This window comes from Ascaphus truei, chromosome 1 (assembly GCF_040206685.1).
Source record: "Ascaphus truei isolate aAscTru1 chromosome 1, aAscTru1.hap1, whole genome shotgun sequence".
Classification (NCBI taxonomy): domain Eukaryota; kingdom Metazoa; phylum Chordata; class Amphibia; order Anura; family Ascaphidae; genus Ascaphus; species Ascaphus truei.
In genome coordinates, this window is record NC_134483.1 from 508,519,447 (window position 1) to 508,543,629 (window position 24,183).

Genomic DNA, 24,183 nt, shown 5'->3' on the forward strand with positions numbered 1-24,183 from the left:
GCGGGGATACATCATTTGCTCGGTGTTCATGCCCCTGTATCCCCAATGCCGGGGCAAGAGGGTGGCATGGATGTGATGAATGGGACCTTCGACCACCTTCCAACACCAAGCGCACCCTTTCCACCAGAAGAATTTGTGTACATGTATGCCGTTGACGAGGAGGATAACATGACAACCCCGTCAAGACCACGCCAGGAGACAACATGGCGACCAAGACAGGAGGAAATCTTCCTCCCAGACAACCTACCCTCGCCCGCCGCCACAAGCACACCCGCTCCCAGAAGCACACCGCTCCCAGAATCCAACCTACATACGCTTGCATCGATATGGTGCCCGACATCATTATGCACGAGCTGCCACCGGCACTCAGGGAGAAGTATAGGGTGATGAGTGCTGGTTTACCCCAGAAGTATGGCATGTTAATTTTTAAGCACCACGTTTCCTACTTGGTGTACTGCGGGTGGGCCAAAAATGTAAACTACAAAGGAAATCGCGAAAAAAGGGCGCTTCCTGAAAATTTAAGAAGGACTATTGTGGAGGAATTGCGGCGCTATTTTTCAATTTCAGATCCTTTAATGAAAATCGTTCGAGACTCCATTAATGGCATTTTGTGTCATACAAGGCATCGGCCCTGGAAGGACAATCTGGTGGGGATCGAATTTGCATGACTGTTCAAATGTTGTTTAATTTTAGACTTGTTGCTTGTTGTTAAATTATATTAATAAAGAAATGTTTTTACTTACACAAGACCTGCACAATTCCAGTCCTCGAGGGCCGCAAACTGGCCCGGTTTTCAAAGTTATCCTGAAAACCGGGTCTGTTTGCGGCCCTCGAGGACTGGAGTTGTGCAGGCCTGACTGAATGTTCTGTACACCATCCTACTGTAAATGTTTTTACTTTCTGTACATAAATGTTTTCACTAGCAGTAAACCATACACCTGTTAATGTTTTGAATTGCTGTACACTTTAAATGTTTTTAAATTGTATTTGTAAATAAATGTTTTTGTACTTACTCCACCAATAAAAGAAAATATTGATTTGTTTTAAATTGTTCTATTGTCTCCTTTTTTACTGTAACAAAATACAGTGTTTCTAGAACATACAGTACTGTCCAGGCGTACAGTACTGTACTGTATACTGTAGGCATGCTCAGTACTGTACATCACAAGAGTATTAAAACAATACATGCTGTACGGGTATAGAATACACATATGTACTGGAATACATGTAGAATAAATGCATACTTTTTATTTTTCGGGTTTATTATACAGTATATATATATATATATATATATATATATATATATATATATATATATATATATATATATAAAAGTATTGTACACGGTCTGAAAACAACAGCATACTGTTTCAGGTTTTCTATGAAGCTCTCAGTTACAGTATTCTATCCTAATAAAAAAAAAACGGCCACTAAACTGTATACTCCGGTACGTGGTTTTTTTAATCCGATTCAGCAATGTGCAGGCATTGTTACACAAAGCGATATTATCCATCGAAATCCCTCCATTTGCCATTTTCCGCATGAGATGACAAAATTTTCTTTTCTGAGGAAAAACAAAAAGTACAAGTTTTACTGTAATGGTCAGTCAATCCCCTAAAGAAGTTCCCACAGTCAGTCCCACCAATAATTTTCTCGGGGGCGTCTCCTGTTTACATGCACATGCGCCTACTGTAGATGTGATGACACGCATATGCGTTTCAAGAAGGTTCCAATGCGCATGCGCCTAGCTTTCCACCAATTGTGCAGAATCTACTGTAGAAGCTGCTCAGCCAATGATATTGCTTACAGGAGAATCGCTTGACTGTGCATTGATATTGATATTTCAAAAACAGAATAAAATACGGCAACATTACTCACCATAGACTTTGCCAATCAGCTGGCGCCGAGCCACTGCCAGTCCCGAATTCTTGATTATACACGTAGTTGACAGGTGCCAGCGGATGAGGCTGGAAATCGCTTTGGTACATGAAAGCTTGCTGGAATCTGTACGCAAAATCTGGCTCAGGCTGCAGGTATCCGGGCGGGGACAGACAGCAAGGGTTGCCGGTCACCAGGTTTTCACTGACGATCGGACCGTTATTGGATGCTGGCGCTGTCGCTGTCGCATTGCTTGCCAGCGACTGACGTTTCTTGGTTTGTTTTAACATGACCTTTCACCTTTTGAAGTCTCCATGATCAAAGATACGGGAAAAATCTGGTGCTACACACCAATACCCTCCTTTAACACCGGGATCAATAAGAAAAAAACACGGATCGATACATAACTTTTTCCTTATTGTACGCTTCCACACATGAGCATCTGGTGAAAATTTGTAAGTCATAGTTTTCGATAAAATACTGATAAATTTGACCAACTGTTGCCATCTTATCATCTGTTGCATTAATCGCGGCCCTTATTACAGCACCGACAATGTTTATTCGACTAAAAACCGCACGGCTGGATGCGTGGCGGCAGCGTGGAGAAGCGTTGGGAAGCGGCTCGTTCGCGTGACGTCGGTGACGTCACAGTGACGTGCGCGCCCGGCTTCCCCGACTCCCCTGAAGGTTTGAAATGAGGTAAGCGGGGGAGCGGGGATGCAGAGGGGCACAGCAGGAGCCGCTAGGGGGTCGGGAAGGTATTTAAATTGCGCGCCGATTGGAGGGGGGGGAAACGGAGGGGACGCGGCTGGATGCGGCTGGCGCACTGACTATTCTCAGCACCAGCCGGAGTAAGTCCTGGTCAACCGGCGGCTTTTGCTTCAATAAACATTGTCGGTACTGTAAATAAGCGTACGTTCTGTCGGGTTTTTGGAACATGGGCTGCAGTGGTGCACTCATGTCGGGACTCTCAGGACAAACACCAGACACTGTGCATGTATTTTTTAATATGAAAAGCCTAAATTGATACATCATTGTAACTTCTTCAGTACCAAGGCCAATTTACAATGGACCACTGTGGTATTTTTTTAAACACCTGCAAGTCGACACATTACTGAAGCCCATGCGCATTACAATTCATGAATATCTGCCACCTGGTGGATACGTGAAGAATTGCAACCAAATAAATCCGAACCATTATCAATAAACACATCAATAAACACATCAACCGCGGGTGACGCCTGCATGAATGCAACATGAATGCGGTATGAATGCGGCATGAATGTGGTGAAGTGCGGTGAAGTGCATGGCATTTGGAAAAAATCCCCTAAAAAAATCGGAGATATTGGAGAATAAAAGGGACTGCGGCTGTATATACAGAGTTCCCGCTCTCTTCCTCATTGATTGCTGGGGGTGAGCGTGGGAACTCTCTAAAATTCTTACCTTCTCTTTCATGCAGTCCTTCTCCTTCTTCAGTATTGCGGCATACAATGACGCTGCAACATCACATGGCGACACGCTGGAATAGCAACGAGATGTTGTTTGATATCGTTACACTGAAGGAGGAGGGTAGCATGAAAGAGGAGTCAGCTACCCGGGAGCAGCACCAAGGTACGTGCCTTTGGGCGGCGGATTTGTAAATCCGCCACTGGTTAAAGCCCAAAATAGTAATGCTTTAGTTTCCCAATCTTGTCCAGGGATTGGATTGGCTAGTTAGATAAACTCTAAAATATCCCAACTGTTCCATGGTTTTTATTGGATGGTAGTACCAAACGTAGCTATAAAGGGTTATAGGATTGTATCATGCATAAAATGGGTCTGGATGGAAGGGAAAACAGCAGAATTTTGACACTGTATAAATCCTTAGTAAGACCATGTGGAAAATATGGAGTGCACTTTTGGCCATTGCTCCATTTAAAATAAGTTATGAAAGTGGGAAAAGGGCAGAGAAGAGCCATCAAATTAATAAAGGGGATGAAAGGAAAGATCTGACATTAGTAAAAGCTATCCAACTTAGGTCTGTTTGTACTGTATTAGAAGAGGTGTTTTAGAGGGATATGATAACTGTTTACAAATATATAGAATGTCAATACAGGGAACTTTTGAAGGATCATTTCACCCAAAGAACAGTAGAAATGCACTTGAGATTTAAGGCAAGGAGATTTTACCAATAGGAAAGGATTCTGTATAGTAAGGTCAGTCAAAATGAAGAATGCAACACCGATGGAGACTATGACGGCAGCTAAAAAAGATTTATTTAAGAACGGGTTAAACATCTTTTTTTTTTTTTAAGGGAAGATATACAGGGTTTATCAAATAAGGCAAACACGTGAAGGAGGTTGATACATGGAACAATCTAATTGCTATTACTTGAGTCAAAAGGGAATTATTTTTTTCCCCTTATGATACACAATTGACTGTTTTTTCCATTGGGTTTTTAATTTGCCTTCCTCTCGTTCAATATAAATACATACACACATATTTGACAGTAGAAGAATTAAGTGCAAAAGTGCTTCACGCCTTCATGAATCTCACAAAGTTATATAAAAATGTCAGTAATACGTTAGGCGCTCCTGGGGATTGAAACGCGTATGGTGGAGGGACCCAAATTCAAGAAGTACTGAGAAGTCCTTGTGACAACAGTGGGAAACTAATTTATGGCTGAAGGGCTGTGGGAGATCATGGCTGATGTGTCGAATGGAGTGCCAGGAGAACGCTGATACCTCAACTGCACCAAATGGAGGTTCGCGGCGACCTTTATATATCCAAAGGCGATTCACTTCTTCTGCTTGTCAGTTGAATGTGTGATTTTTTAACTTTTTATTACTTCAGCAAATGGTTTTACACTATGGCATTTTTCTCTTTTTTTAAGCATATGTAGAGGACCTACCCCATACTATGTATAAGTGACATCATCCATCCATCCCAGGAAAGGTTTTAATCCACATTTACCCTCTCACAGAGATCTTTTCTTGCCCCAAAACTTCTGCTTTGGATATATACAGATGTAGCAAGACTTACTGTCCTCGGTGCCATGTTTTAATTGTTCCGGTGCGACTGCGTTGTCGCTACAGCTCTTGTGGACAGAAAGGGACCCAGTAAGCTTGACCCTACCTGTCTTTCTAACTATCGACCTGTCTCCCTCCTGCCTTTTGCCTCTAAACTCCTTGAACGTCTTGTATTCTCTCGCTTTCTCTATTTTCTCAACACCTATTCTCTCCTAGACACTCTACAATTTGGCTTCCGCATTGCTCACTCCACGGAAACAGCCCTCACTAAAATAACAGATGTCCTCCATGCTGCCAAAGACAGAGGTCATTACACTCTGCTCATATTACTCGACCTCTCTGCAGCATTTGACACCGTGGAACACCCTCTTCTCCTTCACATTTTCCATACTGTTGGTATTCGGAACAAAGCTCTATCCTGGATCTCATCCTACCTCTCCCATCGTACTTTCAGTGTCTCTTCTGATAACACCTCCTCCTCCTCTATTGATCTCTCTGTGGGGGTACCCCAGGGCTCTGTCCTGGGACCTCTTCTCTTTTCTCTGTATACACTCTGTAGACGGACGTTCACAGAGGTACACAATTGGAGACTTTATAAGGTGAAATTATAATAAGGCTTTATTGTGCCTTTTCCTTTTCATCAGGAAATCATCCAAACACAGGGGGGGGGGGGGAACAAAGCTTCTATTCACTTGGGAGTATCTCTAGTGAAAATACCATGCAATTAATTCACAACTCCCAAAGTGAGGCATGTCTCGCAGCCCCAAAACATATAGCATGAAATAAGCAGATATAAGCAGTCTCTTAATTATGAAAGTCTTATCTGTTTCTTACTGTAGAGTAAGCTTCTCTGCTCTCCTGGAACCGCACCCGTGCGTGCACAGAAAATATCAGCATCCAGGTTTAGAAGTCTTATTTGGTGTCTTGCAATCAGCTATGCTGGGCAGAGCTCAAGACCGGTCAGCTCCAGAGATGTGTGTTCTCTTGGTCAGTCTCTCCTGGGAGTCTCAAGAACACTCCTCTGTCTCTCCAAAAGGTCAGCTCTCAGTCAGAGCTAAGGAGTCACTTCCTGTCTCAACAGACAGGCTTTTGTAAGCAATCTAGATCAGGCAGGTGGTGTTTATTAATTGACTACCAGCAGTTAACCACCACACTGCTAGATTAAAGGCACATTACTTGAACAGGGATTACTCCCCTGTTACACACTCTCTCACCTAATAACATATTTTGGGTTTAATTATCACCTCTATGCTGACGACACACAAATATACTTTTCAACACATGACCTTACACCAGCTGTACAAACCAAAGTTTCTGAATGTCTCTCTGCTATATCATCCTGGATGGCCCTCCGCCGCCTTAAACTCAACATGGCTAAAACAGAGCTCCTCATACTTCCTCCCAAACCTGGCCCTACTACCTCCTTCCACATTACTGTTGGAACTACGATCATTCACCTAGTAGCCCAAGCATGCTGCCTAAGGGTCACACTCGTCTCCTCTCTCACATTCGCCCCTCACATTCAAAACATTTCTAAAACCTGTCGCTTTTTCCTCCGCAATATAACAAAGATACGCCCTTTCCTCTGTTGCTCAACTGCTAAAACTCTGACTCAGACCTTCATTCTCTTCCGTCTTGTTTACTGTAACCTCCTGCTGTCCGGCCTTCCTGCCTCTCACATGTCTCCCCTACAATCTATCCTAAACGCTGCTGCCAGAATCACTCTATTCTTTCCTATATCTGTATCAGTATCTCCCCTCATGAAATCCCTCTCCTGGCTTCCGATCAAATCCCGCATCTCACACTACATTCTTCTCCTCAATTTTAAAGCTTTACACTCTTCTGCCCCTCCATACATCTCAGCCCTAATTTCTCGTTATGCACCATCCAGACTCTTGTGTTCTTCTCAAGGATGTCTTCTTTCTACCCCCTTTGTATCTAAAGCCCTCTCCCACCTTAAACCTTTTTCGCTGACTGCCCCACATCTCTGGAATGCCCTTCCCGTCAGTACCTGACTAGCACCCTCTGTATCCACCTTTAAGACCCACCTTAAGACACACTTGCTTAAAGAAGCATATGAATAGCACTGTGGATATTCTGAACACATGATACATAAAGCTTGGCCCCCTGCAGACGCACTTACCAGAACTCCCTCCTACTGTCACTGTACGTTCTCCCTACCTACCAATTAGACTGTAAGCTCCTCGGGACAGGGTCTCCTCTTCCTTAATGTTACTTTTATGTCTGAAGCACTTATTCCCATGATCTGTTATTTATATTATCTGTTATTTATTTGATTACCACGTGTATTACTACTGTGAAGCGCTATGTACATTAATGGCGCTATATAAATAAAGACATACAATACAGTACAGTAGGTTTATATCTTCAGGGTTCCATGCTTCTGCATGGGATCCACAATCCTTTTGGGCTATCTGCAGGGAGAGAGAATACCGATTTCCAGATGAGCTGCGCAGCTCTCTGCAGCCATGTCCCTGACTCTGCCTGGAACTGTTCCCCGCTGTGCTCGTAAGATGCAAGGCTGTATTTCCTTCCCCATGAATGATGTAGATGCCCTTATATGGGGCTCTACATCATGGGGGAGAGGCTCCATGGCTATATGTAAGGGAGTCAAGGAGTTCAACTTGCTTTGCAAGCATCAGGAGATGCTGTCGTGTGTCCTGCATGTGATGAGTAAAACTTCTGATTGACCAGGGGGATAAAAGGCAGGAAGTACTACTTTTCAATGTCCCTGTTGGAGTCTATTGAGGAATACAGACAACAGAGCTCCCACCCGCAGGGCTCCAGGCTTGTTGACCAGAGGGTTTTGCCTGTCAACTTTGGGGAACCAAAAGCCCCACATAGCAGAGAAGCCTGCACGGATAGGGCAAAATAATTAATGGGAGCAGCAGGACTTCACTGCCTGCATCTTAAGTACCTTGATAAATCGGAGACGCCGAACCAGAACACACAGATAAGACTTTATAAATTGTTCCCTACTATTCTTTTTATATGTTTTGGGTTTGGTAAGCAGCTTAGCTGGCGGCCCCGTAAGAAAGGGCCAGAAAGGCGAAAAGTTAGTTTCCCTAAAGGAAATAGGTGTTTCATTTTATTTGGTTTTGCTTAAAGGGACAGTGCATCTAATGTTCAGTTGGGTTTTTTTGGAGAATAAAACCACTCATTATTATGATTTGCTGAGAAATGCATGTGTTGACTCTTGTCTGACCTCGCCTACAGGCTGCTCTGTCACACCATATTTGGACATCCACTGTACATAACCACTGTGTGCTTGACAGTATTGTGTCCAGTCCAGCCCACTCTTTGACAAAACGCAGACAGCGCGAAACATGTTAGAGTATCCTCTTGTAAGGATCCGGGAGTCACGCCGCTCCCGGCGTGCTCCCCACTCACCTGCAGCTCCGCCGGGTCCTCCCGCGGCACACAGGCAGCCTTCCTACAAGACACCGATCGCAGCTCCACGTGGGCGCGCGCACGCCAATGCTCCTCTTCAAGGGTTGGTCCTGCGGGTATGCCCGGTCACTCGCCCGCAAGCGCTGCTACATGGAGGCGCGGCCACACGGCGGCACACCAGCCCCTTAAAGGCACAGTACCTCAAACTATTGCTGCTACTAAATACAACCTTACTACTGGGCTTTATGGCTCCTCCCCTGGGACTCATGCTGGACCTATCCCTGCCGTAGCCTGGCCCTTCCACACACCCCCACCTTGCTGCGCTGCCATTGGGTCCTCTCTTCCAAATATACCCTACAGTTTCACTAACTCGTCGGTTGGGCATAGAACCAGTTGTTCTCATCACTCTCTGCCTCCCTAGTCCTGTTTTGTCCTGTCTTGTTTTGCAGTCTTCCTCGTGTACCGAACGGCTTCCTCTACGACTACCCGCACCTCTGGCATCCCAAACTTGGCATACGGCAATACGACTCTCCGCACCTCTGGCACCCCGAACCCGGCAAACGGTAAACCATTACGTCCTTCTCTATAACCCCGGACTTGGCAAACAGCATCCTCTACCATCTGTACCTCTCCTGCCCCGACCCGGACTCCCAGACCACTCTACTCTCAAGACTTGCTCTCGTGGCTGTGGGTGGCGTTATATCCTATCCCACCTCAGCACCGTGGTCCCGCCTCGTTTGTGGTGAGCTCGTCCTGACATTATGCTCAGCCCTACAAACATGGACCCCGCTGAGGTGGAGCGGACTTTAAATTCCCACACAAATCTCTTCACCAGGCTAGAGACTTATCTGGAACAAGCTGATAGGCGAATGGATACGTTAGAGCAGAGCCTTCATTCCATTACTGTTCAAGTCCGAGCTCTCAGTCGGGAACCTTCACCCGTGGCCCCCATAGCCTCCGCAACAGTCTTTCCAGCACCTCCTATTGCTTTGGAACCCCGTATTCCTGCTCCCAAACACTATGCTGGGGACCCCCAAGGATGTAGGGGCTTCCTTAACCAATGCCTCATCCAATTTCGACTCTCGCCCTCTCGTTTTGTCTATTCCGTCTCCAGGATCGGCTATATCGTGGCTCTTCTCATCGACGAGGCGCTGGCATGAGCTTCTCCCATCTGGGAACAACAAGGTCCCCTCACACAGGACATCGATCTCTTCGTCCATGAGTTCCGAAGAGTCTTCGACACCCCTGCACGGCAATTAACGGCAGCATCCTCTCTTCATCACATAACCCAGGGAGATCGACCCGTCGCCCGGTATGCTGTGGAGTTCCGCACACTTGCTGCTGAGACGGGATGGAACAATGAAGCACTATCTTCAGCGTTTTGGCAAGGTCTGTCTGAATCCCTAAAGGATGAGCTCGCAGCGTGGGAACGTCCCACTGACCTAGAGGATTTGATCGGTCTGTGTGTTCGAGTGGACCAGCGTCTGCAGGATAGGAGGACCGAACATTCTCATTACCGTCAACGGGTTTCAAGGCATCTTGCCCCGGAACCAATGCAGTTGGTAGGTAACAAGCTGTCTTCTGCCAAGAAACAACGTCGGCGCAATGCCGGTCTCTGCATGTACTGTGGCAATTCCGGTCACGTAGTACTCCAGTGTCCCCACAAGCCGGGAAACACCAACTCCCAATGAAATCCCGGAGAGTTTCGTTGGGAATACTGACCCTTTCTCCCATCATCAAAGACGTCCTTCCCACCAGGATACTGTTGCCCATAAAACTGTCTGGAGAGGGGTTTCACACTCAAGCACGGGCGTTCATTGACTCCGATTCCGCAGGCAATTTCATCGATGAGACCTTTGCTAGACGGAACAATATTCAACTTATCAGTAAGCAGACGCCAGTAGGTCTGGAGGCCATTGACGGTCGACCTCTACAGCCGGCATTCATCACGCTACAGACGGTGCCTCTCCTACTGCAGTTCGTCGACGTTCATACGGAGATCATTACCCTCGATGTTATCCACACTCCCTCTGTTGAGCTGATTTTGGGGCTTCCTTGGCTTCAACTCCATAATCCTCGCATCGATTGGACGGATCGGGAACCCATCCAGTGGGGTGCTCCATGTGCCAAGACATGTACCAGGATTTTCCAGAAGATTGGTGGGGTGTCTACCATGCCAGAGAAGGTTGACTCCCTACCTTCTGTGTATTTGGAATTCCGTTATGTGTTCGACAAAGCACGTTCCAAGGTTCTACCTCCGCACCGTTCTTTCGACTGTCCTATTGACCTACTACCTGGGGCACCTCTTCCCAGAGGACGATCCTATCCTCTCTCTCTCCCAGAGACTAAAGTCATGAACACCTACATTGCAGAGAATTTAGAGAGGGGTTTCATCCGAAAGTCTTCCTCTCAAGTTGGAGCAGGCTTATTTTTCGTCAAAAAGAAGGACGGTTCTCTTCGTCCATGCATAGACTACCGGGGTTTGAATAACATCACACGCAAGAACCGCTACCCACTGCCCTTGATACCGGAACTCTTCGACCGTCTTCAGGGAGCGACTATCTTTTCTAAATTGGATTTAAGTGGTGCCTACAATTTAGTAAGGATACGTGAGGGAGACGAGTGGAAGACTGCTTTTAACACCCATGACGGACACTATGAATACCTGGTCATGCCGTTCGGTCTGTGCAACGCACCAGCAGTCTTCCAGGATTTCGTCAATGAAATTTTTCGGGACATTCTTAACCAATTCCTTATCGTCTACCTAGATGACATCCTAATTTTTTCTAAATCCACTCAAGAACACATCAAATACGTTCAACAGGTGCTGTTACGCCTCCGGGAGAACCATCACTTTGCGAAATTGGAGAAATGCCAGTTCCATCTCACATCCGTGGCATTTTTGGGATACGTTATCTCTGACTCCGGATTCAATATGGATCCAGAAAAACTTAAGGCTATTTTGGACTGGCCCCGCCCAACCACCCTCAAGGCCGTGCAACACTTTTTAGGTTTTGCAAATTATTACCGGCGCTTTATTCGCAATTTTTCTTCTACGGTATCTCCCATAACTGCTCTTACGAAGAAGGGTGCAGATCCCTCATCATGGTCTGAGACCGCCATACGGGCATTCAATCTTCTAAAAAAGGCTTTTGTGTCTGCCCCTATCCTCACCCACCCAGATCCTAAACTTCCATTTACCCTGGAGGTAGATGCCTCTGACATCGGGGCTGGGGCTGTCCTGTCCCAAAGGACTTCTCCCTTAGCCAGACTACACCCATGTGCCTTCTTTTCAAAGAAATTCTCGTCCACAGAACGGAATTACGATGTCGGGAACCGGGAGCTTTTGGCTATCAAGTTGGCATTAGAAGGGTGGAGACACTTCTTAGAAGGTACGGAAACACTCATAACCATACTCACAGACCATAAGAACCTTCTCTACTTAGAAGGGGCACGTCATTTGAGCTCTCAACAAGCCCACTGGGCACTATTCTTTTCACGATACAATTTCCTCATCTCCTTCATTCCTGGCTCCAAAAATCTGAAGGCGGACACCCTGTCTCGACAGTTCCTTGCAGAGGACAAGTCTGAAGAGCAGCTAGAGACAATTATTCCTTCTAGATGTATTCTGTCCGCCAACTCCTTTGATATTATGGACAAGATTCAATCCGAGCAATCACAGACTCCGATGGGGTTCAAGGTTCCGGAGGGAAGACTCTACACGGCACACCAACACCGCAAGAGGGTTCTCGAGTGGTGCCATTCCTCTAAATCGGCAGGACATCCAGGGATACGGAAAACCAACGACCTTGTTCAACGTATCTTCTGGTGGCCAGAGAGGGCTAAGGATATGGAGGAGTTTGTTAAAGCATGTGGCATTTGCGCTCGCAACATAGTACTCCGGGTCAGACCAGCAGGCCTTCTTCTTCCTTTACCCATTCCAGACCGCCCCTGGAACCATATTTCTATGGACTTCTTTGTAGAGCTCCCAGACTCCAAAGGGAAGAATACGATTCTTGTGGTAATTGATCGTTTTTCCAAACAGACGCACCTTGTTCCCTTGAGGGGTCTTCCGAATTCCTCGAGGCTTGCGGAAGTTTTCATCCAGGAGATTTTTCGTCTTCACGGAGTGCCTTCAACCATTGTCTCTGATCGTGGGGCCCAATTTGTGTCAAGATTTTGGCGAGCCTTTTTCCGAAAATTGGGTATTTCCCTTCAATTCTCCTCGGGATACCACCCACAGACCAATGGGTAGACGGAGAGGGCCAACCAAAACCTGGAACAATACCTTCGTGTTTTATAACCGATACACAGGATGATTGGGTGGATCTGCTTCCTTGGGCTGAGTTTGTTCTTAACTCCCTTCGCAATGACTCCACTCAAGAATCTCCGTTCTTCATAAATTGTGGCTTTCATCCTTCCCACTTACCCTTCTCCCTTCTATCCTCAGGAGTACCAGCGGTTGACAAGCACCTCTCCCGGCTGAAAGACTTATGGACAAGGATTCAGGAGAACTTAAAGGTGGCCGCAGGGAGACAGAAACTCCAGGCAGATCGCCTTCGACGCCAGGTACCGGAGTTCGCCCCAGGAGACAGGGTGTGGCTTTCGTCCAGGAATATCCGACTAAAGGTTCCTACCATGAAGCTAGCTCCCAAGTTCCTCGGTCCATTTCCCGTGGTCAGGAGGATTAATCCTGTGGCTTATCATCTGCGCCTTCCACCCTCGATGAAGATACCTCCAATCTTCCATGTATCTTTGCTTAAACCAGCATTTCAGAGTCCTCGCTTTTCTAAGACAACTTCTCCTCCACTTCCTCTGCTGATTCAAGGTCAACAGGAGTACGAGGTCCAGTCTATCCTGGATTCTAGGATTTCCAGAGGAGGAGTACAATACCTGGTCCACTGGAGGGGGTTCGGACCAGAGGAACGTTCATGGATTCCCCACCGGGATCTCTATGCACCTCGACTCGTCCAGGCTTTCCATCGTAGGAATCCCTCCAAGCCATGTCATGGATGCCCAGAGGTTGCCCCTGAAGGGGGGGGGTACTGTAAGGATCCAGGAATCACGCCGCTCTCGGCGTGCTCCCCACTCACCTGCAGCTCCGCTGGGTCCTCCCGCGACACACAGGCAGCCTTCCTACAAGACACCAATCGCAGCTCCACGTGGGCGCACGCACGCCAATGCTCCTCTTCAAGGGTTGGTCCTGCGGGTATGCCCGGTCACGCGCCCGCAAGTGCTGCTACATGGAGGCGTGGCCACACGGAGGCACACCAGGCCCTTAAATGCACAGTACCTCAAACTATTGCTGCTACTAAATACAACCTTATTACTGGGCTTTATGGCTCCTCCCCTGGGACTCATGCTGGACCTATCCCTGCCGTAGCCTGGCCCTTCCACACACCCCCACCTTGCTGTGCTGCCATTGGATCCTCTCTTCCATATATACCCTACAGTTTCACTAACTCGTCGGCTGAGCATAGAAACAGTTGTTCTCATCACTCTCTGCCTCCCTAGTCCTGTCTTGTCCTGTCTTGTTTTGCAGTCTTCCTCGTGTACCGAACGGCTTCCTCTACGACTACCCGCACCTCTGGCATCCTGAACTTGGCATACGCAATACGACTCTCCGCACCTCTGGCACCCCGAACCCGGCAAACGGTAAATGATTACGTCCTTCTCTATAACCCCGGACTTGGCGAACAGCACCCTCTACCATCCATACCTCTCCTGCCCCGACCCGGACTCCCAGACCACTCTACTCTCAAGATGAGCCCTCGTGGCTATGGGTGGGTTATATCCTATCCCACCTCAGCACCGTGGTCCCGCCTCGTTTGTGGTGAGCTCGTCCTGACACCTCTACCATGCCCTGAAGATGATGCCTTTTAATTGGGCTGTTATGGTGGAATAAAAGTTTTTTTCATGTGATCCAGTCTCCATCCTCTTTTTTCGGCTGTGCACGCTCTACTATCCCCCATGGGAATAATCCGGATCCTTGATGATGTAGATGACCAAATATGGCTATATAGCCTTCCCCTCATAATGTAGAGTCCCCTATAAGGGCATCTACATCATTCTGGGAGAAGGAAATAAAGCCCTGTATCTTACCAGCGCTCTGATGACACACGTCCAGGCAGAGAGATGGGGACACGGCTGCATATAGCTGCAGACAGCTGAACAGCTCATCAAGAAGGTGAGTATTGGCAGTCTCTCTCCCATTCAAGCGAAGGATTAATGCTGGGGAGTCTTCTTCTAAAGCATGGACCCCCGCAGCATTAATCCTTCCGGGCCACAAACCTTGGTTGGATATCATAGTCAATTACATAGGTTAAACTTGATTAACATCAACCTCATTTACTATGTAAGTACAATATCTGCTTCTCAGCCAACGTTCAGTGAAATTTGTATGTAACCTGATCCATATTTTCTATTTCTTGTTTAATACAAATTTGATTTCAAATCTCCAAGATTTCTCAAGAAGGGAGCATCATTTGCATTGCCCAGATACAGATTTAATAAAGGTTATTGTTTTGCTGAAGGATTATAGTAGGATATTTTGTGATATTCTACCATTGAACTCTGTGATATTCTGTGGTATTATATGCAATGCTGTGTTATCTGCAGGAGCATTGATAAGGAAACTAGAAATACAGTAGTTCTAGTTTAGTTTGGTATATAAAGTTTGGTCCAATATAATTCTATGTAATATAAATTAATTCTAATCAAATATGTATGTACCGAAACATACAGTAATATCAAGGTTTTATGGATCTCCTCTGTTGATTGTATTTTTATCCCAGTCAAATGTGTATGAATAACTTCATCATTAGACCTTAAAAAGTACAATTGTTTGCACAAACCTCTAAATCCCAGGTAATTAGGCTTTTCAATCAAGAAAGTGTTCTGTTTCTAATAGCAAATAGCAAGTAATTACAGCTCATCTGAGAGCTGGATCCTCACTTGAGACCTGCCATCACCAGCCTAATTGCTTTCCAAGGAAACAAAGGTATTTCTGTTCAGCCATTACCCTTTGATTTTTTGAAATATGAATGAGTGCACCAGCTTACACTGCACATTCTGATCAAATGAGCAGAACTTGAATAGAGCTTCTTAAAATATAGAGTTTTAGAATTTTTATATATTAACTAAGATCTATTTTCACTATTGTGCATATTGTTTTGAAAATTAAATATTATGTCACGAGAGCTTATACAAATATAGATCCCTCCGGGCTATTTTTATTGAATTTATTTAGAAATGAAAAAGAAAATGTTATTGCCTTGTGACCCACTTTGCTTGGCATTACATTTTCTTCTCTTAAATATGATGCATGCTCGCTAAGTACATTTTACAAGCTCATTTAATACAATTGTAATGCATTTTAGTAACAATGCATGTTTAAATATAATGACTGTGGTAAAAAATTTAAAAATACATGTTGGAGCCAATTTGTGAGGATAATTGTTCTATGATTTATCAAAGTATTTCAGGAAGTAAGGGGTTTATTTTCATAGCCCTTCATAATCAGATATAAAACAGGAATTTTTGTTCCTGCTGTTGCTATTATTCAGTTACTACTACTATACTAATATATGCATTCCATGTGTAATACAGTTCCCCCCCCCTCTCTGGAAGATGTTGCTACTGGTTACTACTGCTGTGGTGCAGTCATACCTGTAAGGGCCCAGGAGAGCTAAGTGGTCCGCGATGATGTGGGGAACAGGACAGGCTTTTTTGTGATCTTTAGTCTTCGGTTATGGGTGTCAGCGCCTGCAGCTCCAGTGGGCTCCAGGGTCTCTAGAGTCAGTCCCCCACTAGGGCAGATTCCATCCATACCCCTACCCAAGTAGACTGAGAGCTCAGACAGGGCTATATAAAAGGGATGCTTTATTTGGCACACTGCAGATGTCACACAGCGGATGCAGATTGATGACAGAGGGTCCCAGGCCTCTGGATGGTGCTGGGCTTGCTGTAGTCTTGAGGCCTCTGATCTCTCTTGGCTCAGTCAGCCCAGGAGGGACTGACTGGCCTGGCTCACTCCCAGCCGGGAGGAGCAGCACACACCTCCTCTACCTAGGAGGGGTGAAAGAGAACTATAATTTGTAATTCCTCTCTGAGACTCCAGAAGGGGAGGGCACAAGGTCCGTACCATGATTGGCCATACACAAACCATTGTGGCACCACCTCTTATGTCACTCAGAGAGCCAGCATGAAGGGAGATCAAAGCCCTAGGATAGCAGCCTGTCACAGCCTGTAGCTACTAGGGCTTACGTGACAGGAGGTAGAGTGGCAATCTGGGCTAGTCATGCTACACATGCAAAGAGCAAAGTTTTAAACATAGTAATGTGTTTAAATACTGAGTAGCAAGGTGAGTATGAAGATGGCAGTATAACATTCAACACCTCTTTTTTATTTTTTTCAATTACCCAAATAGATGTAAACATAGAAACATTAATGACAGTATGTGTACACAAGTATACAAAACTGTAACGTGAAGTCGATTTGAATTTACTTTTGCCAGATCCCGAATTGGATTTCAGATCATTTAAGTACCATTCTGAACATGGAAAAGTTACAGAGAAGTCGGGGGATTTTTAAAGTATAAAACAAAAATTGTGAGGCGCATCCAATAAAGGTGTGATAAATATAAATATAAGTGATAAATTAAATAAATATATAAATATAAACAGTGTTCAAAAATAGTGATAATACTAGTAAAGTGTGCTGCTCAACCTTCTTAGGAGAATATCCAGTTCCTCCTCTCTTGACTGTTTGGAAGAAGCTTGTGGGGAGCGCAGAGTTTCACCATATAAAAGGAATGAAATAAATAATAGTGTAATATGTCCAAACACCTGTAACAATGTATATGGGGATCGAGATTAAGAGCTCACATTCTCCCAGTTAAAATACAGCATTGGAAGACAATCTGAAGACTCTGTAGTTTGCAGGGGGGTCTTGCTTAGGATACTCTCCCTGGTGTCAGTGGAACCAACCCTCGATGGAAACAGAGACAACTCTAGTGCAACATTGTATGTTCACTACTGATGTATTTAATAAAAACAGTTGTAATCCACACTTACATTAGCACCATGTGCATAGACACATAACAATCAAAGCGCAGCAGCAGTATACCCCATCTACCCCACTCCCGGGATCGCGTTGCGTCACTTCCGGTCCCCCCGTCGCATCACTTCCGGTTTCGCGATCGATCTTGAAATGGGTCCACACGGGTTCTGGGGCATGGGGGGCATACTCTGAGTTGCTGCTAGTTCACTCTACGCGTTTCGCTGGCGTGCCAGCTTCGTCAGGAGTCCGATCTGTGGCATAATGCTACAGTGTACCTATATATACCCATATTTGGTTTATATTGGATGATTACCTAATTCGCCGCATCCTATTGGCTAAACTAGTTACTAGTGATTGGCTGGTAGGCGGGACAATGTCTATATGTTAATATTATAGTTTATACTCATAAAAACATACAATTTTATTAATAAAATCATTTTAAAATCATTATACATAGAAATATAACATAAAACTAATTATTACATAGAATACTGACTGAATAAAAGCTAACTGCTACAACTAAAGTCATATCTCTACACTCAGGGCTATTCATATTGTGCTGTGCCTATATATAGCACTCAGCAGTGAGTACAGGGGAGCAAGATACGGGGAAGAAAGAGCAAATGAAATCACAAGTTAGTATAACATATCAATCAATATAAATACAAATATATCATAAAAACTAAATACTCTATAGAAATTTAAATATATACTAAATGATATATTCATTTATAAATACATACATATTTTTAAAAATACATACTCCACTGGTGATGACTGTACCTTTTGAGGATGAGGTTAATACACCCAATGTGTTCATGAGGAGACAGTCTAGGAAAAATAGACTTGACTCTTTTTTCTGCACAGGGGAAGAGGAAATAGAAATAGACTCAACACCTAAAATTGTTAACGAATACAATTTAGACTCAGAATTTATTAAATTAGAAGAGCTCTTCTTTAAAGACACTAGGAAGTGGTTAGACCAAGAATTTTTAGAAAAATATCTTAAAGATAATATAATACCTAGAGCTCTATGATTAACAAAAAACCCTACATGTTATACAGATGACAAAGAATTTGTAGCAACATGGCATGCTATATTAGACAAAAGTTCAAACGATCTGATAAGACTGATTTTAAAGCAACATGCTAAGAATTTAATAATATTGGATGAGGAGATAAATAAGATTAAAACAAAAATGGAACCCTTTGAAGACACAGGTCATTATAAAAGAAATGACATGGAGTTACAAAGAAAAGTAGATGGACTAACCGATGCCATAGTTTTAAATAAAAAGAAAAAATACAATAGAGACATAGAGGATTATACTAAGGGTAACTACAAAAATTGGGGTAAGAAATATTTCCACCATTCGAGATCTAGGGGACCAAATACGGAGTATAGAGGTGATCCCAATAAATCAAAAAGATCCGACAATTACCAGAATAAGGGATGGAAAGGGGGTTCAAATAGACAATATTATAATAAACCCATTAACTATCAGCAAATTAGGAAAGAAGAGATCCCTAAAAAGGAAGATCTCAACCCAACTAAGAAAGTGGAAAGGAAATCTGGTCAGAAAGATAAAATTGAAAGGCCATCCTCAATTGATGAGCAAGGAGCCTCAACATCTAAAAAAGCTTTAGAATCTATAAAAGCTTTAGAATATGAGAAACAAATGAAGGATTGGGAAGATTACTGTTCAAATGGCTCCCCTGCACAAGAGGGAGCATGTGGAGGCACTAGGAAGAAAAACACTTTTTTAGAAGGGAAGTCTCCAATTACATGGGAGACCAAAAACAAATATGCCCCTTTAGTAGAAATAAACCAGAAAACAAGAAGGAAAAGAGATTCAGGGGAGGTAGAGGAGGGAGAAAGAGCAAAGATATCCAAAGTAAACCATTGAGAGTTTTTAATATCAGCAATAAAGTACTAGATGATGTTCAAGTAAAGGTTATTAGCAAGGGTTTAACCTTTGCACCCACTGCAGGGCCGAGTGGTTTTGACATATTTATTGATGCCAACAAGTTTTTAAGAAAATTAACTGTGAAAAAATTATTTTTATCAAAAAATTCAGACAATGCTATTTTAAAAAACAGTACTAATATTAATTCACCTACTAACGATACATTTTTACATACTAATTTAAAACCTAAATCTAAATTTTATCCAAGTTTTATAAAAGGTCACCATTTAGAAATATTTAATCAATTGTTAAACAGAGAGTTCGAAGCCATTGCAAAGAATGAAATATCTTTTAAAAATAATTTAAGTCATAAAGAACGAGAAGCACTTAAGACTCTTATTGAAGATGAAGAACTGGTCATTAAACAGGCTGACAAGGGAGGTGGGGTGGTTGTTATGAGTAGAGATTATTACATCAATTAATCTAACAGAATACTCGGAGATACTAAAACATATAAAAAAACATAAAAAAGATCCCACAACCACTTTCCTTGGAGACCTGCAGAATTTCCTTTTAGAAGGTAAGGGTAAGGGTATACTAAAAGAGGAAGAGTTCAAATATCTTTGGACAGAATCCCCAAAAATACCATTTTTTTATTTTTTACCAAAAATTCATAAGAACTTACAATACCCAACTGGAAGGCCAATAATTTCTGGCATTGAATCCATGTGTTCGAATCTGTCGGAGTATATAGATAAATTTTTACAAAAATATGTGGTTTCCGGCAGATCGCACCTTAAAGATACAGCACAGGTATTATCCATTTTAGAAGATATTAAATGGGAAGAGGATTTTATACTTGTAACTTGCGACGTTTCCTCTTTATATACGTCTATAGACCATACACAAGGGTTAGAAGCGATTAAAAGAGTTTTAACTGAGGATGCAAACATGGATGTAGAACAAATTGATTTTATTCTAGAAGGGATACGTTTTATATTATCAAATAATTATTTTTGGTTCAATCAAGAATTTTACTTGCAACTTTGTGGGAACTCGATGGGGACCAGATTTGCGCCAAGTTATGCGAATATATTTATGACAGTATGGGAACAGGACCATATATGGTCTTCGCACGAATTTGGCGCAAATCTGGTCCTCTGGAAAAGATATATTGACAATGTGCTTTTTATTTGGAACGGCGACGAATTTTTACTGAGACAATTTTTAGATTATATTAATATTAATGATTTTAATTTAAAATTTATATCTAATTTTAGTAAAACTAAAGTGGAATTTTTAGACCTTGAGATTTATATAGAAAATAATGTGGTTTTAACGAAAACATTTTTTAAATCTGTTGATGGCAACAATTATATACCACACAACAGTTGCCATCACCCTAGGTGGATTTCTAATGTTCCTCAAGGCCAATACATGCGAATTTAAGAGGAATTATAGTAAACAAGAAATCTATGAGGAACAATCACTTGTACTGACAAACAAATTCCTTGAGAAGAAATACAGTCCTACAAAACTTAAAGAGGCAAAATCCAAGGTTGATAAGCTTGATAGGAAACTTTTGATTAAACCTAACGTGAACAAAAACAAGAATACTGAAATAGATTTTACAACGAGTTTTATAACTAAGTAAAATAAAGATGCAAACAAAATTAAAACCGCTCTAAAAAAACATTGGCATATATTACAGAACGATCCCGTTTTGGGAAGTGTATTACTGTCAGTACCCAATGTTATATTCACAAAAGCAAGCAACCTGAAACAAAATCTTGCGCCGAGTATATTGAAAAACAAAAAAGAGCATATGAAAGATAGTAATTGGTTGAAACTGCCTAAAGGTTTTTTTACATGTGGCAATTGTAAGGTCTGTGAGTTTTGCTGCAAAGGAGCGAAAAATTCTTTTAAATCTAATTCTACCATTGAGGTTTTTCAAATAAAACATTTTATTAACTGCAATTCAGTATTTGTTATTTATTTGTTAGAATGCACTTACGGTTTTCAGTATGTAGGTCAAACCACTCGAGCCCTAAAAGTGAGAGCACTGGAACATATAGGGAATATACGACGTATGATGGATACACATAGTGTTCCAAACATTTTAACCGTTTCCACGCCTCCAATCCAAAAGACATAACAGTTAAGGGAATTGAACATGTCCCTTTGAACTGGAGAGGCGGTGACAGAATTAAACAGTTAATTAAACGAGAGACATTCTGGATTCACAGGTTAAAAACATTAAGTCCATTAGGACTGAACGCAGATATAGAGATTAGTGTTTTCATTTAGTCGTAAATTATATACACCACTCAAGCCCATTCATATAGTCCAGTGCACATAAAAACGTTTGAACATAAATTTATTTAGTAGTAGTAGCGATCTAATTGTAATTTTAAAATCACTTTTTTTAAATCACTTTTACATAATGGTTTTTTAAAAATGATATTTTAAGAAAAAGATATTTTTAAAATATGTATGTATTTTTAAAAATATGTATGTATTTATAATGAATATATCATTTAGTATATATTTAAATTTCTATAGAGTGTTTCGTTTTTATGATATATTTGTATTTATATTGATTGATATGTTATACTAACTTGTGATTTCATTTGCTCTTTCTTCCCCGTATCTTGTTCCCCTGTACTCACTGCTGAGTGCTATATATAGCCACAGCACAATATGAATAGCCCTGAGTATAGAGATATGACTTTAGTTGTAGCAGTTAGCTTTTATTCAGTCAGTATTCTATGTAATAGTTAGTTTTATGTTATATTTCTATGTGTAATGATTTTAAAATGATTGTATTAATAAAATTGTATGTTTTTATGTGTATAAACTATAATATTAACATATAGGCATAGTCCCGCCTACCAGCCAATCACTAGTAACTAGTTTAGCCAATAGGATGCGGCGAATTAGGTAATCATCCAATAGAAACCAAGTATGGGTCTATATAGGTACACTGAAGCATTATGCCACAGATCGGACTCCTGACGAAGCTGGCACGCCAGCGAAACGCGTGGAGTGAACTAGCAGCAACTCAGAGTGTGCCCCCCATGCCCCAGAACCCGTGTGGACCCATTTCAAGATCGATCGCGAAACCGGCAGTGACGCGACGGGCCGGACCGGAAGTGACGCAACGCGATCACGGGAGTGGGGTAGATGGTGTATACTGCTGCTGCGCTTTGATTGTTATGTGTCTATTCACATGGTGCTAATGTAAGTGTGGATTACAACTGTTTTTATTAAATACATCAGTAGTGAACATACAATGTTGCACTAGAGTTGTCTCTGTTTCCATCGAGGGTTGGTTCCACTGACACCAGGGAGAGTATCCTAAGCAAGACCCCCCTGCAAACTACAGAGTCTTCAGATTGTCTTCCAATGCTGTATTTTAACTAGGAGAATGTGAGTTCTTAATCTCGATAACCATATACATTGTTACAGGTGTTTGGACATATTACACTATTATTTATTTCATTCCTTTTATATGGTGAAACTCTGCGCTCCCCACAAGCTTCTTCCAAACAATCAAGAGAGGATTTTTAAAGTAGCATGATAATTTGGAAAAACTCAAAAAGGTGAAGACAACCGTTTCTGTTCCATATCGGCAATATTACCGTTGTAAAAAATAGCCCCCGCTGTTATCATTTACTGGGGATAGGGTCTATTATTAATCTTACCTTCACAAATATAATTTCTTTGTGTAGTGGGGTGAGCAAAATCATGTCCAAAGTAAAAAGACAAAGAAAACAAAACATTTAAATGGGCTTTTCTTGTAATCTTATGATGCAAAACTCACATGACCCCAAAGAATATCAGGCAGTGATAAAATTAATGGGTTAACTCCAGAGATCCTTCCAAATGGCTCCTTACTATCCCCCCCCCCCTTCTGAGCCAGGTATGTGTGGAACGGAACATCAACACTTCCTGGGACAGAAGATAACAGAAATAGTGTAGATGGTTTTGAATTTATATAGAATAACCAAGATATATAGAAAGTGAACACTCACATATACAACTTGTTAAAAATAAATAATTTTTCTCCTCTTCACAAATATAAGCTTTTGCACTTTATTTTTTACACGTTCAAAGATATTTGTCATGCCATTCACAGTGCAAATGTTTTACATTCTATTTATACAGGCAACCAAATTCTATGCTATATAATTATCAATCTTCTTCTCTTTCCAACAATACTTGCTAAATAATTTCTTTAAAGGAAAATGTATTTCCATTTTCCTTTTTTTGTAATAAGAATATGAATCTTGTTCTTTCAATTTATTACATAAACCCATGGCCTTTATTAGAAATACAGTACATATTTTGGTTGAATAAAACACATCAAAAGGGCAACTTCAATATCAAGAAAATGTCAAACAATGTTTGAGGGGTTTGTTTTGATCTAATGGGTAGATCCTCAAAAGTTCGCAATATTTTTAATGTTAAGTTAATATCAATTTAATGTGTACAAGACCTCATTAATTTGTAGTGGTTAGCCATCACACCTTCTATTAAAATCTCCACGTCCTCAACATTAGACTTTAGGTTTCTTATTCTGCCTGTACCAGCAGCAGGAGCAGCCCCAGAAGTAGAGGTAGAATGTTGGTAAGCATTCTCTACTATTTATATATATCTTTATTTATATAGCGCCATCCAGGTACATAGCGCTTCACAGCAGTAATACACGTGACATAATATTATAACACATAATGTGAATAAGCGCTTTAGAAATAATACAATAGGAAAATTAGTCCCTGCTTCGAAGAGCCGACTGATGCAGCGGCCATTATTCGAACACTTCATGCGTCATGTACATCGGAATCCCGATTTGAAACTGCGGGATGAATTCCAGCCATCCCGCACTAAGATGCGAGCGCGGCGAGTGCAGAAAAAAG